This window comes from Saimiri boliviensis, chromosome 11, assembly GCF_048565385.1.
Source record: "Saimiri boliviensis isolate mSaiBol1 chromosome 11, mSaiBol1.pri, whole genome shotgun sequence".
In the NCBI taxonomy this organism is placed as follows: Eukaryota; Metazoa; Chordata; class Mammalia; order Primates; family Cebidae; genus Saimiri; species Saimiri boliviensis.
Genome location: NC_133459.1, coordinates 72,016,009 through 72,033,560, shown reverse-complemented (window position 1 = coordinate 72,033,560; position 17,552 = coordinate 72,016,009).

The window sequence follows — 17,552 nt, the reverse complement described above, 5'->3', positions numbered from 1 at the left end:
GGACAAGATTGGAGATAGGAAACCCATTAGGAGGTTATTAAAATAATCCAGGCAGAAGATGGTAAGGCCTGAATTTATGTAATGGAACTGGGGATAAAGAAGGTCAACAGTTCAAGAGATGTTAGCATTTCCATTTCTCCCTCCCCACCTCCATTGTGTGATGTGCATTAACCAGAGGTTTTGCCTATATCTACATTATGACTGCATGCCTGGAGATCCAGATTCCTTAAGATCTTTGATATTAGCAAGTGATAATTTGCTAGGAATTTTATGAGTCCTTGCTGAAACAACTGCTAGCTACTTGAAGAGGAGAACAGACAAGTCATTTATTTGTAGACATGAATGATGCAATCTCAATCTGTCCACAAAAGATAGCAAAAGGAGATTCTAGGAAGGAGGTCTTGGTCTCAGCCACTTAATTAAGATAAAAGTTCAAGGACATTGCAGTCACTATGAAGACAGAGTACTAGTGTTATGTGTTGAATTGCATCCCCCAAAAAGATGCTGAACTCTTTACTCCCAATACCTGTTAAGTGTGACCTTATTTGAAAATAGGGTCTTGGATGATTATCAGTTTAAGATTAGGTCATTAGGGTGGACTCTGGTCTATTAGGTCTGTGTTCCTATAGAAAGGAAAAATGGGGACATTGGCAAATGATAACAGGAAAAAACCACATGAATATTGGAATTATGTTGCCCCAAGCCAGGAAACTACCAGAAACTAGGAGAGAGGTCTGGATCAGAGTTTTCTCCAGTGCTTTCAGAGATAGTGTGGCACTGCTGACACTGATTTTCTATTTCTGACCTCCACAACTGTGATACAAAGCATTTCTGTTAAGTCATTTTGTGGTATTTTGCTATGGCAGCCCTAGAAACCTAATACGACTGGAGAAAGGAAGCCTTCAACTGGACACGTGGGAATTTGCTAGATTCAGGAGGAGGACATGCTGATATGCCACAGTCAACTATTTCTTAATAACTGGGCCATACTACTATGTGAGATGCATCCAAAGTTTCAATGGTGTATCCTTCAGTGTTCAGTGTGACTTTCTCACCACTTCACTGACTTATGTGAATAGAAACTGTACTAGTTGTCTAGCTAGGTCTATAATTCTGAGGCAGAACATTGATTTCATAGCCCTCCTAGCTTTCTAGCCAGTACTCCTGCATTCAACTTTATTTCCTTCTTTCATTCCTTATCCTATTTCTTATCCCTCTTTCTCAACCTAAGCACTGAGATGTCTCTGTTCAACTAAATTAACTTTGAGTAATAATATCAATATCCTTGCTTTGTTCTGGGCTCATTCTCTATTTCCCCACATTCTCTAATAGCCTGTCTAGTAAGCAGTTCTGCTTTTGTCAGTGAATTGAAACCAGCTGAAAGCAGATTTTGATGAGTGAAACTAGAATATGAGGGTGTCCTGAGAGCAAATGTCTTTTGTTATTCGTGTTTTAAAAATTATTTTATTGAGATATAACATATACAAAAATGCATATATCTTTAACGTATAGCTAGATAATTTCTACTTATACACATGTTACAGGTGAATGTATATTCCCATGTAATCACTACTTAGATGAAGATTGTTATTATTATGTATTATTAGTCTTTTTAATTTTGCCTCTTCTGGTGAACGCATAGTGGTGTTTCATTGTGGTTTTAATTTGCACTTATCCTGATGATGTGTCCATATGATTTACATTTGGCTCTTGTAAATAGCAAGGATTATTTTGTTTCAATAAGAAAAATTTTAATACTGAGCTTCATGCATTTACATTTACTGTGGTTACTGAAATATTTGGATATTTTTACTATCTTGTTTTGTACTTTGTGGGCCATTCATAATAAAAAGAAAGTTAGGGTGGCAATATTAGTACTTGTGTGGGCAAGAACTAACTTTGCCGGAAGAGAAGGCTGGCCTTTGTCTTGACTCCTAGGAGGTAGTCTCTAAACCCTTTGAATTTTCCAAGTAATTGAAATGTCTTTGTTATGGAGAGCCTGTTAGACCACACTTGATGGAGAGTTATACCAGTGAGGTGACTGATGGTTAGCTCCTAGGTAGTTTATGCTAAGGAGTTGACTCAGGTTGGGTTTGGCCATACTGGAAAGGTCAACTTTGATGCTGAGAAATGATGCAAGCTTTGTGTTTGGAACTCTCTGAAACTTCACTGTACACATCTCTTCTAATTTGTATCCTTTTCATACATTAAAACTATAACTTTAAGTAATACACTTTCTTTTAGTGAGCTCTATGAATTTTTCTCTTGAGTGGTTGTAATTTAAACCTTAGAGTGGTTGTTGAAACACTCTAATTTGTCACCAACTGGTCAGAAGTAAAAGTTGCTCTGGGTACTCCTAACCCTTAACCTGTGAAGTTTAGCCTACTTCAGGTCGTATTAAATTATACAGTATTTAAAGTGAAGAATGTTATTAAGAATAAAGAGGGTCACAATATATTATAAAATAATAAATTTCTGAGGAAAATATAAACAGTCTAGTAAAATAGTGTTAAAATATGGGAAGCAAAATCTACTGGAAGAGAAAAAAATTATCATTATAATGGGAGATATTAATGTACTTTTACCAATCAATCAGACAGTGAAATAAATTAATCATGATGTCGACAATATAATTAACAATGAACAAGTTTGATTTATGTATCTATTTAGCACCTAAGAAGTAGAAAATGCCCATTTTCAAGCACACATGAAACATTTTAAAAAAATGACTGTGTGCTAATCATAATGAAGGTCCCAATAAATTCAAAGACAATGATAATATATACAACTTGAAAAAAAAAAGAAGACTGGGTCGGGCACGGTGGTTCAGGCCTGTAATCCCAGCACATTGGGAGGCTGAGGCGGGTGGATCATGAGGTCAAGAGATGGAGGTCATCTTGGCCAACATAGTGAAACCCTATCTCTTCAAATAATAGAAACAAATAGCTGGGCATGATAGCGCGTGCCTGAAGTCCCAACTACTCAGGAGTCTGAGGCATGAGAATCACTTGAACCTGGGAGGTAGAGGTTACAGTGAGTGGAGATCGCGCCACTTCACTCCAGCCTGGGAGCAAGACTCTGTCTCAAAAAAAAAAAAAAAAAAAGTGTGCCCTTTATGTTGATGTGCACTTTTATCTGTGTTTCTTTTTCAAGCAAGAGGCCTCTGGCACACTAAATAAAATCACTTGAGCAATGGAGTCTCTATCTAATACAAGTGACTGTAGAATCTGCAGAGAGCCAGGGAGCCTTTAAATTTTGGCTCCTGTGGTCTGTGATATTGGGAGATGACTCTGTGTGTGTGTGTGTGTGTGTGTGTGTGTGTGTGTGCGCGCACGCGCGTGTATGTATCTATGTACATGTGTGCGTGTACATGAAGTTTAGCATTCCTCATTGACTTTACTCTCTTTTTTTTTTTTTTTTTTTTTTTGAGACGGAGTTTCGCTCTTGTTACCCAGGCTGGAGTGCAATGGCACGATCTCGGCTCACCGCAACCTCCGCCTCCTGGGTTCAGGCAATTCTCCTGCCTCAGCCTCCTGAGTAGCTGGGATTACAGGCACGTGCCACCATGCCCAGCTAATTTTTTTGTATTTTTAGTAGAGACGGGGTTTCACCATGCTGCAGGATGGTCTCGATCCCGTGACCTCGTGATTCACACGCCTCAGCCTCCCAAAGTGCTGGGATTACAGGCGTGACTTTACTCTTAACTCCTTATTTTGTGTCTTTTTTTCGACTGTTTTTTGACTTTCTTGGGAGGCTGCTGGCATTGGCATAGCTGTCTCAGTAATTAATCTTATGGAAAGTCTCATCAATGATGCTGAACAGAAAAATGAATTCCAATATGCACAAATGTATAATATTAACATTTAGCTCTAGGGTATTTTTCTTAATTGTCTTTCATTATAATTTGTTTCATAACTGCTTCAACTGATCTTATAGTGATTCAAAATATTTTAATTGCAGGATGAAGTCCATTTCGAGATTGAAAAATAAAAAATGATTCCAGGATGATGAGTTTCTTTGTTCTTTGTTGTTGATTTTTAAGACTTCAGACTAGCGTTTTCTGCCTGTACAATGCTATACAATACTTCATGTCAGGGCTTCTCAACCTCGAAAGTGAAAACCGATCACCTAATCATCTTGTTAAAGTGCAGCTTCTAAGAGGGTCTGGGAAGAGGGCTGAGATTCTGCATTCCTAACAAGCTCCCAAATGATTCTGGTACCTAAAGCGTGGTCAGCAGACTGCATGTTTGCACATCAAAGCTCTGTATTGTTGGGAACTCTACCATCCTATTCAACGTAATACAATAATTGTACTTGTTCAAATATTTAACCCTGAATCAGTTAAAAATGTTTTAGAAACAAAAAAAAAAAATTTAAGAAAATGTAAGATAAAAGAATACCTAAACATGGCAAATTAATAAATAAATCATGCATATAGAACATAAGCATTTGTTGTTAGGTCTGTTGAAAGGACCATTTTTTCAACAAATATGTTCACATACTTACTGTAAGAAATAAGTGCCATTTGTTTCAATTTGATTTTGTATTATTTACCAGTAGATGGCAGTACATAGTCAAGCTTATGTCAAGACAGTACTGTAACTAAAACAGAGTATCCCCTAACATTCAGGAAGGCAGTTTTTCTCTGTAAGCGCTCCCCAAGCCCCAAGACAGAGTCATGGAACTCTTATTTGCAAAGCATATTTATTTGATATCGGCTCTAAATATCCTTTTTTGTTCAACTTGAATGTTAATAAATATTTTCATTTGAGAAAATCAGAAAAATACATTCTAAGAGGTCAAATGAGAAAAAATGAAGTTAGGACTATAGCAGATGGAGATTTAGTTTACATTTGTACATTGGGTGTGTGTGTGGCAGGAATAATCCTCTTTCAAAACAGGTACCAAATAAAACAGAAATCTGGAATTAGGATAAAGAAAATATTTAAAAGGATTATTGCAAAAAGGAAAGGACTATTGTGATAGAATGAGGGTGACTATTATAATAGATCATGAAACCTGCCAGTTTTCAAAGGTTAAACAAAAAGTTTTCCTTTTATAATAAGAAGTAAACAAGGCCAGAAAAAATTGGGTGTGGAGAAATGGGATGAAAGGGTATACAGTAGATTGGACAGTATGTAAGAAAGTTTGTTACTGAAATGAGTCTGCTCTCAGGAGGTGCTGTTAAGGCGCTGTACGCTGGCTTAGTCTGAAGGTGCTTCAAAGTTCAAGGACCTAGGGAAACAGAGATGCGTTAACAAAGTTGGTTTAGCAAGCATTTTGTTCTCATTGATCAGTGAGGACCAGCAGTTCAGTTAACTATTAATGAAGCAAAGAATGGGCGTTTGGAGGGTTTTGTTTGAACTGGTCATAGATAAACCAATGAATGCATCCCTAAATAAGTCATAGGGAAGGCTGTTTCTTTGTAGTAAGCCATCTTCTGGGACACAAAAGGATGGGGAGATTTCTTTAACACCTTTGTTTCCCAAGATCCCTGGATTCTGCTAAAATTCTACATTGTCATAGCTAAAAAGTCTAAGGAATTTAAACAAATTTTTGTAATGATTGTTGCATTTATTCTATAAACATTTATTGGAATTCAAGCAATGTTTAGAAAAAGGGTGTGGTCATTTAATGGGCCAAATGTTATAGTTAAAATTGCTCCCCAAGAATCTTACTGCATACCCAGTCTAGAACATTCTAGAGTTATGCAGGTAATTTGAAAAGCATGGTTTGATATTTTTTCCTAAATATTGTATGTGAATAAGCCAAAGTAAATGCTTAATAAATGTTTATGTTTATATATTTGTCTGGGCTGAATACGACCTAAAAGTTAAATTTCTCAAAATATTTCATTGCTGCTCATGGACAAAATCTTCCCAGGTGTTTTCCTATGAAGTCTAAATGCTGCTTTTTAGGGTGCACTTATGTCTTTACTTGTAAGTTTACAAAATCTAATTCTTCTATCTTTCTGGAAGTACTATGATGACTTATATCTTTCTGACTAAAACACCACCAACAACATCTATGGACATAAGTTGAGGGAATGAGTGCATATTTCAGTTCCTGTCTCTAACATTAGGATTTCAAAAATACTCTTTCTCTCCATCTCCTACTTGTGAAGGTGGAGAGTGAGGGTCTGGGAAACATCAGTTATATTTAAACACAAAATATATGTTTCTCATCTAATGTCCTCAACAGCATTGCAGGGTACATGTTATAATAATGTCCTTGTAGATTAACTTATTTTCCCAAATATACAGAAATAAAACACAAAAGTGACAGAGAGGGCTCAAAGTAAATTCATTTGGTATATATATGTGTATATATTTTTTCATTTAAGAAAATTGGAAAAACACACTCTAAGAGGTCAAGTGAGAAAAAATGAAGTTAGGACTATAGCAGATGGAGATTTAGTTTACATTTGTACATTGGAGATGTGTGTGTATATATATATTTATATATATTAAATACTAAATTTTATATACTAAATACATACATATATATTCTTTTTTTTTTTTTTTTTTTTTTTTACAAAATAATTGCTATATCCTGGAACAGGGCTACATGCTGGAAGGTACAAGGCTAAAATAAAAGCTGTCTCTGCTGTTGAATTTTTGTTACCTAAGGAAACCAACTAATGTAGACCTCAGAATAGCATTCTGTCTGCGCATAGGGGAAACAACAGAGAGCAGTGATAAATTCTTTGATGGAGGGAGGCAGCGATCAAGAAAGACTTCAGAATACATATCGGGGGTTAGATGTTCTCCAAAAAACTCAAGTCTCTACTTCCACAGTGTGAAGTTGGTGCTGGGAGAGGAATCTCCAGACAGGGACTACATTTCTCCAGCCTCCTTTGTATAAAGCTGCAGTAATGTGCTCTCACCAGTGAGAAATTCTCCCCAAAAAAAGCTAAGCAGAAATGATGTATGCCATTTATGGTTTAGATTTCTCCGTTCTCTTTTTTTTTCCCCACTAGAAGCAGAGGACTCTGAAGCTCCCGTGAATGATGGAGCCAATAGATGGAGAAGCCTGGGTCAACGAATCGCCATGTGGAAAAACAGGAACATTGTTAGGTGGGTGAAAAATAGAATTCTGTTATTTTATGTGATTGATATTTTGGGGAGTACTCACTGTAGCAGTTACTGCCACCTTAACTATTACAGAAGTTACTCCTAATCCGAGTTATGACAAGTTAACTCACATAGCTCACGTAATTTTAAATTGTAAGTAGTCTTATACATTACTCCAGATTTTCATTTTATATAGCAAGAGATATGCCTACAGAAGAGTCGAGGTTATACTGATAATTAGGAATGAATTTAGGCCTAGAATTTATTTTGGGCTTTCCTGCCCCAAAGCCCTTTCTAGGGGAGGAAGGGGTCATGCTGCTTTTATATAGCACTTATGAAAATCACCCCATTTAACTTTTTTTGACCTTTAACTTTATTTTTCTGTATTCAACAATCTGTGAACAACCTTAGTCATGGTTTTTCTTATTATCACCTTCTGTGTAGCTAAAGACAGCTATTTTTTATCAAAATCTCTTGGTCTTAAGCTAAGATATATAATTCCTTGAACAGTTTCACATTTATTTTATTTTATCTGAATTAGCTTAAAATAAAAATACTGACATCCTTAGTATCTTGTCTGAAATGAATGTATCCCACAACTGCCTAGCAGAAAGAATATTGGACAAGAAATAAAAATTATATTCAATTTAGCAAACATCTCTGATATACTTACTATATGTAAGTCTCTGTATTAGTCTTGACCAGCTTGCATTTTTTTTTAATTGTACTTTAGGTTCGACCAGCTTGCATTTTTAAGGAAATATTTGCTAAGCAATTATTATCTCTAGTTCTTTTTCCATCTGGAAACATGTTATAATTATACTTTCCAATCTCCTTGTTGTTGACTTGGGATCCTGTAATGAGTGGTGAGTGGAAGTAATATCTTCCAGACCAGAGAAGTTAATTGCTGGTGGACACTCTTCAGAATACTTCTTTCCCTCTTTTCCACTTGAACATGCACCCAATGTTCAATACTGTGGCTGCCCCATCAACCTCTGTCTCTCAATGGCAATGTTGATAGCCTCTTCTTACCCATGGTGTACCTGTAGTAGGAGCAATAAGCAAATCGTCATTTTTTCAGTCCATAGAAATTTGGAGATTATTACTGCGGCATAATCTAATCTATCCTGACTGAAATAATGGCGTGTTCAACATTATAAATGTGATCTTGAAAAATTCATTAAACTTCTTGGATGTCTAGCCTGCAATTTGGGAATTAACTGCTGTTTAGAGACCAAATTATATGATTATGGAAAATACTAGACTAGGAGTCATAAATTCTTAGTTTTGTTATTTATCTGGTCATTAATGTGTATAATTTTAGGAATGTATTCCTTCTCTAATTTATTCACAAAATATTTATTGAATGCCTACTATCAGTAAGTACTAGAAGGCACAGATGAATAAAATCTTATTTTTTTGCCTCCACATTCTACATTTACAGAATGGACATGCCTGTTATAGTTAGATAAAAGTTAGTACCTCTGTGTGGCATGGAGATCTGTGGAATGGTAGACCCAAAGCTTGAACATGAGCAAGAAAGGAGCCTGAAATAAAGATAAGAATCACTCTGAGAAAAACCAGTGGACTTCATGTTAATCTCACATGGTAACAGAAAGCTGCTAAAGAGTTTTGAACAAGGGAAATCATAATAGATTTGTGTTCTATAAGACAGTCTGCAATAAATGTATTAAAGACAGATCAAAATAAGGAGGAGGTGGGAACCCAACGGAGCCACAAACAGAATATTACTGTCATATTTTCAGCATTTGGTGCAGTACGTGGCTGGCAGAAGATGCACAAGAATATTTGTGGTATGAAAGAGTGGAGGCAATGATGAGGACTTGAACTACCTTAGTGTCTATGGCAGGCGTCCCCAAACTACGGCCCGCGGGCTGCATGCGGCCCCCTGAGGCCATTTATCCGGCCCCCCGCCGCACTTCAGGAAGGGGCACCTCTTTCATTGGTGGTCAGTGAGAGGAGCACAGTATGTGGCGGCCCTCCAACGGTCTGAGGGACAGTGAACTGGCCCCCTGTGTAAAAAGTTTGGGGACGCCTGGTCTATGGGTTAGTGAGATGTGTAGGATATAAAACTAAATAGCATGTGGCTCACTGATTGGGTATGAGATAAAAAGGAAGAGTAATTTAAAAATGACTCAGATTTCTAGCTTGAATGAGTTCTGATGGCTTCACCTGAAGAAGGGAAATCACAGGGAAAATAATTTCACCTAATTAAAGATCAATTTAGCCTACTTAGAGCTTAACTTCTTTATTTTTTAAATGAGGAAGGCAAACTAGGAAATCTCTAAGTTGTCAGCCATGTCCAACAATGTATGATTTGATAATTCTAAATAGGTGATAAAAGAAAATACACTTCTATAAAAGAAGTTGGTGCATAAGTAATTATGCTTTCAGGCTCTGAATTTTAAATCATTACAACTAGGCTCAAATACATCTGTATTAATCAAAATAGAAACCATTATAATCAACATATTTTTGCCAATAAAAAATTTGTTTATTCCTGTAGCATAAAAATTTATGCTTCAAGATTTGACAAACTCTTAGATAGCATTTTTTTCATCTTGCTGACTGTGGAAATGTTTTTCCTGCAAAAAGTTGTTGAGGTGTGTGAAGAAGTGGTATTCAGGTGGCAAGAGGTCAGGGGAATGTGGCAGATGAGGCAAAACTTTGTAGCCCAATTCATTCAACTTTTGAAGTGTTGGTTGTGTGATATGCGGTTGGACATTCTCATGGAGAAGAATTGGGCCTTCTTCTGTTGACCAGTGCCAGCTGTAGGCACTGCAGTTTTTGGTGCATCTCATCGAATATCTGAGCATACTTCTTAGATGTCATGATTTCACCAGGATTTGGAAAGCTGTAGTGGATCAGACCTGCAGCAGACCACCAAACAGTGACCATGCCCTTTTCTGGTGCAAGTGTTGCTTTGGGAAGTGCTTTGGAGCTTCTACTTGGTCCAACAAGTGAGCTGGTTGTCATATAAAATCCACTTGTTGTTGCATATCACAATCTGATTGAGAAATGGTTCATTGTTATTGCACAGAATAAGGGAAGACGACACTTCAAAATTATTATTATTTTTTTTATTTTTGCTCAGCTCATGAGGCACCCAGTTATCTTGCTTTTTTACCTTTCCGATTTGCTTCAAATGCCAAACGATGATACAATTGTTGACTTTAAGTTCTTCAGCAACTTCTCATGTAGTTGTAAGAGGATCAACTTCGATGACTGCTCTCAATTGGTCTTTGTCAACTTCTGACGGTCGGCCACTATGCTCCTCATCTTCAAAGCTCTTGTCTCCTTTGCAAAACTTCATGAACCATCACTGCGCTGTAGATTTGTTAGCAGTTCCTGGGTCAAATGAGTTGTTGGTGTTGTGAGCTGTCTCTACTGCTTTACGATGCATTTTGAACTTGAATAAGAAGATGGCTTGAATTTGCTTTTTGTTCAATATCATTTCCATAGTCTAAAATAAACATAAATAGGAAGTAATGTCATTAGCCAAAAAAAAAAACCCATAAAGTGAGAAATGTGCATTAAAGTGATGTATAACATAACCACATTTAAGAATGTATTCTGGTATCAAACGGCAAATTTCAACAATGCAAAAACTTTTGCACCAACCTAATATTATTATTATTGGTAGAAACTTTCTCTTCCAACAATGCAGTATTATTACAAGGGCCCATTTAGCACTTATAATAATATTGCAATAAAGAAAGACAGTTATTCAATGACTCTTCCTTGACCTTTTCTTTTTTAACGTAACCTAGTATCTTACTCATTGTTTACTTCTCAGACAACTTTATGTAGCTTACACATCTACTTAGTTTATGAAATATAGATGCTCTTTGACTTAAAATGGCATTACATCAAGATAAACCCATTGCAAGTTGGAAATAACATAAATTGAAGATGCGTTTAATACATCTAAACTACCAAACATCATAACCTAGTCTGATGCCTAATATAAGTATTCTGAGTCTACTTTGAATATGCTCAGAATACTTATATTAGCCTATAACTGGGTGAAGTTATCTGGCAACACAGTCCACTGTAGAATCTCTGTGTTTACCCTCGTGATCCTACAGCTGACTGAGGGCCATAGCTCACTGCTGCTGCCCAGCAATGCCAGAGAGTATTATACTGTGTATTGCTAGCTGGGTCGGGGGAGGGGGGGAGTAATCACCATTCAAAATTCAAAGTACAGTTTCTACTGAATTCATCTAGGATTGTTCCATCATAAACTAAAAAATTCATAAGTTGGACCATCATTAAGTTGGGAAACATCTGTACTATGATCTCAGTTTATTTTTTTGTTTGTTTTTTAATTCCTCATAATGTCTTTTTTAATACACTCCAATATTTTTTTAATTTATTTTTTCATTGATTTCCATTCATTTTTTGTTCATTTTGAGTTATTTGTTCTTAAGATGTTACCAATTCTATTTTCTTGGCATTATTTGAAAATACAGTGTTTTTACTATTAGTTATGCTTTGGGGGATGGAGAGCACCAGCATAAATAACTATGTATGTGGAGATTAATACCAAGGTGATGAATTGATAGGTACAGCAAACCATCTTGGCACATGTTTACCTATGTAACAAAGCTGCATGTCCTGCACATATTTCCTGGAACTTTAAATTAAATTAAACTAAATTTAAAAATAAAAAATATAAATATACTTTTGAAAATATTTATAAAGATAAATAATAATCAGAAAGTAAAATGGTAATAAAAATTCTTTCACTTTAACAACCAACATAAAACAGGAATAATTTTAACAAGAAATTCATGTAATATTTTAGGGACATGTAAGAATGCTTGATTATGTGAAAGAAGCATTGCACCATAATTTTAGATAAGAAGACTGAATATTGTTAAAATGTCAGTTTGTCTAAACTTATATTGTAGGTTTATTATAATTAAAATAAAATCCCAATTAGAATATTTTTTACCTGATAAAATTATCTTATTCTTCAGACCCATGCTCTGAAACAAACAATTAAAAGGAAAAAGTGATTTATTAAAAGAGCTCTCACAAGAAACCTAGAGGGAGGGAGGTAAGCAGGATAAAGGAAAGGACGTAAATTAAGCAACAGTGTAATTCAGATAATATATTTTCACTGGGGCAATCTCACCCCCAAGGGAGTGAATATTGATTGCTGGGAGGTGAAAGATATTATAATGCTTGTGTAGCGCTCCAAAGCACCACAATACACAAATAAACACATAGATGGTCTATTTTGGCATCAAAATTTCATGGCAGTGGATGATTAGGGAAAAAAATGTCTATGAAGTTTCTTTAGGGAATAAATAATGGAAAAAAAGGTTGAGAAACACAATTTTATGTGAAATGTAGCCTCAGCATGATCTTAAGGAGAGCTCTGGAGTATAAATTGCCCAAAGTTTATATTGTCTTTAGGTAAGTGATGCTCATGTGATATGTGCCATCATAGAATGATAGGGCATAATTCCCAGGCAAGTCCTGATGAAGCACCTCTAATCACTGAAGGGCTATTCTATGGAGGAGGTGGCCTGTGTGAGCCATTAGCAGTGGCATTCATAGCAACAGGGGCAGTGGGGGGCAGGTAGGGAAGGGGGTGATGACCACAATGAGCAATGTATACTATGGAAGGAAGAGATTTAGTAGTCATTGTTTTCACCTACCATAATGTTTTGCATAGAAACCTATGAAATTCAAAAAACCATTAGAACTAAAAGAAGAGTTCTCAAGGTTGTAAATGTTCTTCTATATTGGTGAGAAACTACTAGAATACAAATGGAAATTAAGATATTATCAAAGAACAACAGAATTCTGAATTATTTAAAAAGAAATCTAACAAATATACACTATTTGGGGGGGATAAACCCTATCAAGGAGAATTTTAAAACTACTAGATAAAAGGTATCTAAGGGTAGTATGAGATAAAAACTTAACCAATCAAAATAATGTAGGGTTTTAAGAAAATAATTAACGAATTTCTAAATGTCAATTGTAGCACTATTTGAAATAGTGAAAAGCTAAGAAATACTTGAGTGTCCATAAATGAGGACACAGCCACACAATGGAATATAGAAAATAGTGATCTAGACCTATATTACTGCTAAGGTGAGATGTCCAATGTATACTGAGGGGAAAAGCCAGTTGTAGAACACACTTGTGTGTGGAAGTGGCTTTGAAATGAGTAATGGGTAGAGGCTAGAGGAGTTTGGGGAAGCAAGATAGTCTTGATTGTCTCAAATAGACTTTTTGTAGAAATATGGATGTTAAATTCCACTGGTGAGGGCTTAGAAAGGCATGAGGAATATATGTAACATAGTTTTCTTCTTTTTTCTTTCTGTGTTTATCCAGTGTTTAAGTTTTATTTTATTTTTAATTTACAAAAAATAATCACATATATTTGTGTGGTATAAAGTGATACTTTGATATGTATCCACTGTAGAACAAGGCCCTGGCTAGAGGCTGGATAGCTCCCCTTCTTGAGCAGCTGCCTAAGTCCACATGGTAACCACATCCCTTATCAAGCTCTCATATTATGAGCTGTTATGCATCAACTTTAATAACCCTAGAACCAAATACCAGGCAACTAGGGAGAAATTACTCAAATTAGTCAATCAACAGGGAGCTCTTGAAACCTAGCACATGTCACTCCACTTGCTGTACCTAAAGTTGCCCCTAAAGCTCCAACTTGAAATTACCCTGTCTCCAGTTACAGTTCCCCATGTGGCTATTACTGCAGCCTTCTCTCATTTCAAGTCATAAATAACAAAAGTTATGCCTTTTGTCTCTCCAAGTATCCCTGTACTGTGTCTTGCCATCAAAAGAATCTTTAAATTTTACAAAACAATATACTATTGGAAACAGAAGTAAAGATAATCGTCTTCTATATAAGGCAGAAAGCCTACCTGCACTGTGTCCTATGCTTGTAAGGGATGAACGTGGATATATAACTGAGATTTCCAGACAAAGTATTGAAGCCAAGGCTTGGTTTCTTTTTTGCTACTTATGGTAAAATATAAGAGGAAGAGATAAATTGAGGGAACAACTATTAAGCAAATAAGAATGAGAACTTGATGATTTTGGAAATTTTCAGTTTATCTAGACTGAAAAAGATGCTGTAATGAGATTCACTGTCAGAGAAGAATGCTCTGAGGAAAATCCAATAATCTATCTGGACATTCTTTTGCTAATTTCTTAGAAGTAACAAAAGCTCACAGTCAGTATTCAGCCACACCTACGACTTTTTGAGGAGCTTAGGGGTCTGATATATGGATCCTCTCAGCTATCTCTGGAAAAGCCAAAATTAGAAAAAAAAATAATTCAGAAAAATCTGTGGAGCACTCACTTGTCTAATGGAGTGAATTCCTGTGACATATACAGAAGACTCACTGATATTTGAGAACATTATATCAGAAGAAACATTGCTAATTTTGCTGTAAAAGGACAGAGGAGATGAAATGAAGCTGTTGAACTCCCAGAATTCTATAGGCAGGAAGTAGGCTGATAAAACCATTTAGCTGCAAACATATACTTTCCTGCAACATAAAGGAAAAATGACTCTGAGGGTAGAACTGCTGGCATAGAGGGATGAGCCTAAAGTCACAGAAGATAATTCCAGTCCTTAAAACATAATGGAGTTGGCCTTGCTGGAGTTTAAAATTGCTTGAGAGAACCAACTCCCTTTTTCTTATTTTTTTTTTAATTTTTGAGTGGTATTGTCCATTATTATTCTACTATGGCTATCCTACCATTATATTTTGGAAGCAGTGAACTTGTTTTCTAGGAATTTCTAAGAGATTAACTTGAATATTTAGCTAAGGAGCTTTCTGAGCAAGTGTTAAAGGTATAGATTGATTTATTCTTGCTGCTTGTAGCAAAATACAAAAGGAGGCAATTATGAAGGAAATAAAGAGAAATTTAAAGATGTAGATTTTGAAGACAGAGAAAACAGCCACAAGCCAAAAAGTAAGCACAGCACGTAAAACTGAAAAAGACAATGAAAAGAGATTCTCTCCTCAGAACCTCCAGGAGGAACTGGAATTCTAAAGCACTTATTCTGACAACACTTTGACTTTAGCTCACTGTGACTAATTCTGTAATTCTGACCACCAGACTTATAAAGAGTAAATGTGTACTATTTAATAAGATACATTTGTGGTAATTTGTTATAGTAACAAAAAGAAATGTGTGTGTGTATCTATAGGTATACCATTTATGTAAAAACACATTTATATGATGCTTACCATAGCCCACATATTATACTAAACATTTTGTACAAATATTTGATTCTAGAAAGAGCCTTATTTACTTTGCATTTCTGTGTGTCTATATATGGATGTGTGTATTATGTGTGTGTGTGTGTGTGTTTGTGTGTGTGTGTGCATATATATATATATATATATATATATATATATATATGTATGTATATAAAATAAAAACCTAAAACTTAAGTAACTAAAAAAAGGTCAAATAGCCAGGAAACTTTGTATCTGGAAACCTTGCAAATTCATTTATCAGTTCTAGGAGCTTCTTTAGAGCTGTGCTTTTAACCATAAAGTAGAAGTGTGATCTGAATAATATTTTAAATACAAGGGGAAAAAAAGAAACCTGGAAATAAATATAACAAAATGTTAGGCAGTATTACTTTGCAGGTTGAACATTATGAACATGTTTTTTCTCCTTTTTACCTTTCTCTATTTCTTTTGTAACAAGTGTATATTGTTTTCATCATGTGAAAATAAAATGAACATAATACAAAATTTTACTTCTATGTAGAATTGGATTTTATAGATGTTAATAATTTGTAATTCTTCTTCAGATAGTGATTTTATGCTAGCTCTTTTTTTTTTTTTTTTTTTTTGAGACAGTCTCACTATGTTGCCCAGACTGGAGTCAAGTGGTGCGAGCTCAGCTCACTGCAGCTTCCATCTCCTGGGTTCAAGGAATTCTCCTACTTTAACCTCCCAAGTAGCTGGGATTACAAGCATGTGCCACCACACATGGCTATTTTTGTATTTTTAGTAGAGATGGGTTTTTGCCGTGTTGGCCAGACTGGGCTCGAACTCCTGACCTCAGGTGATCCACCTGCCTCAACCTCCCAAAGCACTGAAATAATAGGTGTGAGCCACTGCACCTGGCCTATACTAGCTCTTTAAAGTAATTTTTTACATAACTACGTGGTCTGGCTAGTCAATTTTTTTTCAGAATAACAAAGGATTAGAAAATGATGTCTAAGATTCTTTGAGTCAGATTGTGAAATATAATACACATAAAAGAATATGGCAACACCTGATTTGTTGAACAAATGATATCACTTTTTTGACACTGAGAAGCAGGTTGTTTTGGTTTAAAACGAGTTTATACAGTATAATAGGCAGAATTCTGAGATAGTCCCAGACATCTACCTTCTGGTACAGATTTTCTGTATAAACCCCTCCTCTTGAATGTGGGCAGGACCTGAGAATATAATGGGGCAGTTATTCTCTTGATTAGGTTGTTTTATATACAACTACATGCTTTGAGGAAGTAAGGGTCAATGCTAACAGCAACAACAAAAGGTCCAAGATGGATTCACAGCTGAATTCTGTCAGACATTCAAAGAATTGGTACCAATTGTATTCCACGAGATAAAGAGATGGAATCCTCCCTATATAATTCTATGAAGCCAGTATCACCCTAATACCCAAATCTGAAAAGGATATAACAAAAAAGGAAACCCATAGGTCACTATCCCTGATGAACATATATGTAAAAATCCTCAACAAAAAATACTAGCTAACTGAATCCAACAGCTTATCAAAAAGATAATCCACCAAGATTAAGTGGATTTCATTCCAGGGATGCAGGGATAGTTTCACATCATTAAGTCAATAAATGTGATATACCACATAAAGAGAATTAAAAAGAAAAGTCATATGATCATGTCAAAGCATTTGACAAAATACAATATCTCTTTATGATTAAAATCCTCACCAAAATAAGCATAGAAGGAATATACCTCAATGTAATAAGAACCATCTATGATAAACCTACATTATACTGAATGAGGAAAAGATGAAAGAGTTCCCACTGAGAACTGGAACAGACAAGGATGCTCACTTTCACCACTTCTATTCAATTTAGTACTGAAAGTTCCAGCCAGAGCACTCAGACAAGAGAAAAAAATAAAGGACATCCAAATCAATAAAGAAGAATAGGAATAGGTCCAGTCCTCAGCTCCCAGCAAGAACAATACAGAAGACAAGTGAAATTGCCAAAAAATATAAAACAAAAAATATAAACAAGTTCTCAACATTACTAATTATCAGGGAAATGCAAACCAAAACCACAATGCAATACCACCTTACTCCTGCAAGAATGACTATAAACAAAAAATAATAATAATTTAAAAAAAAGAAGGTGTGGATATGGTGAAAAAACACTTTTACACTGCTAGTGGGAATGTAAATTAGCACA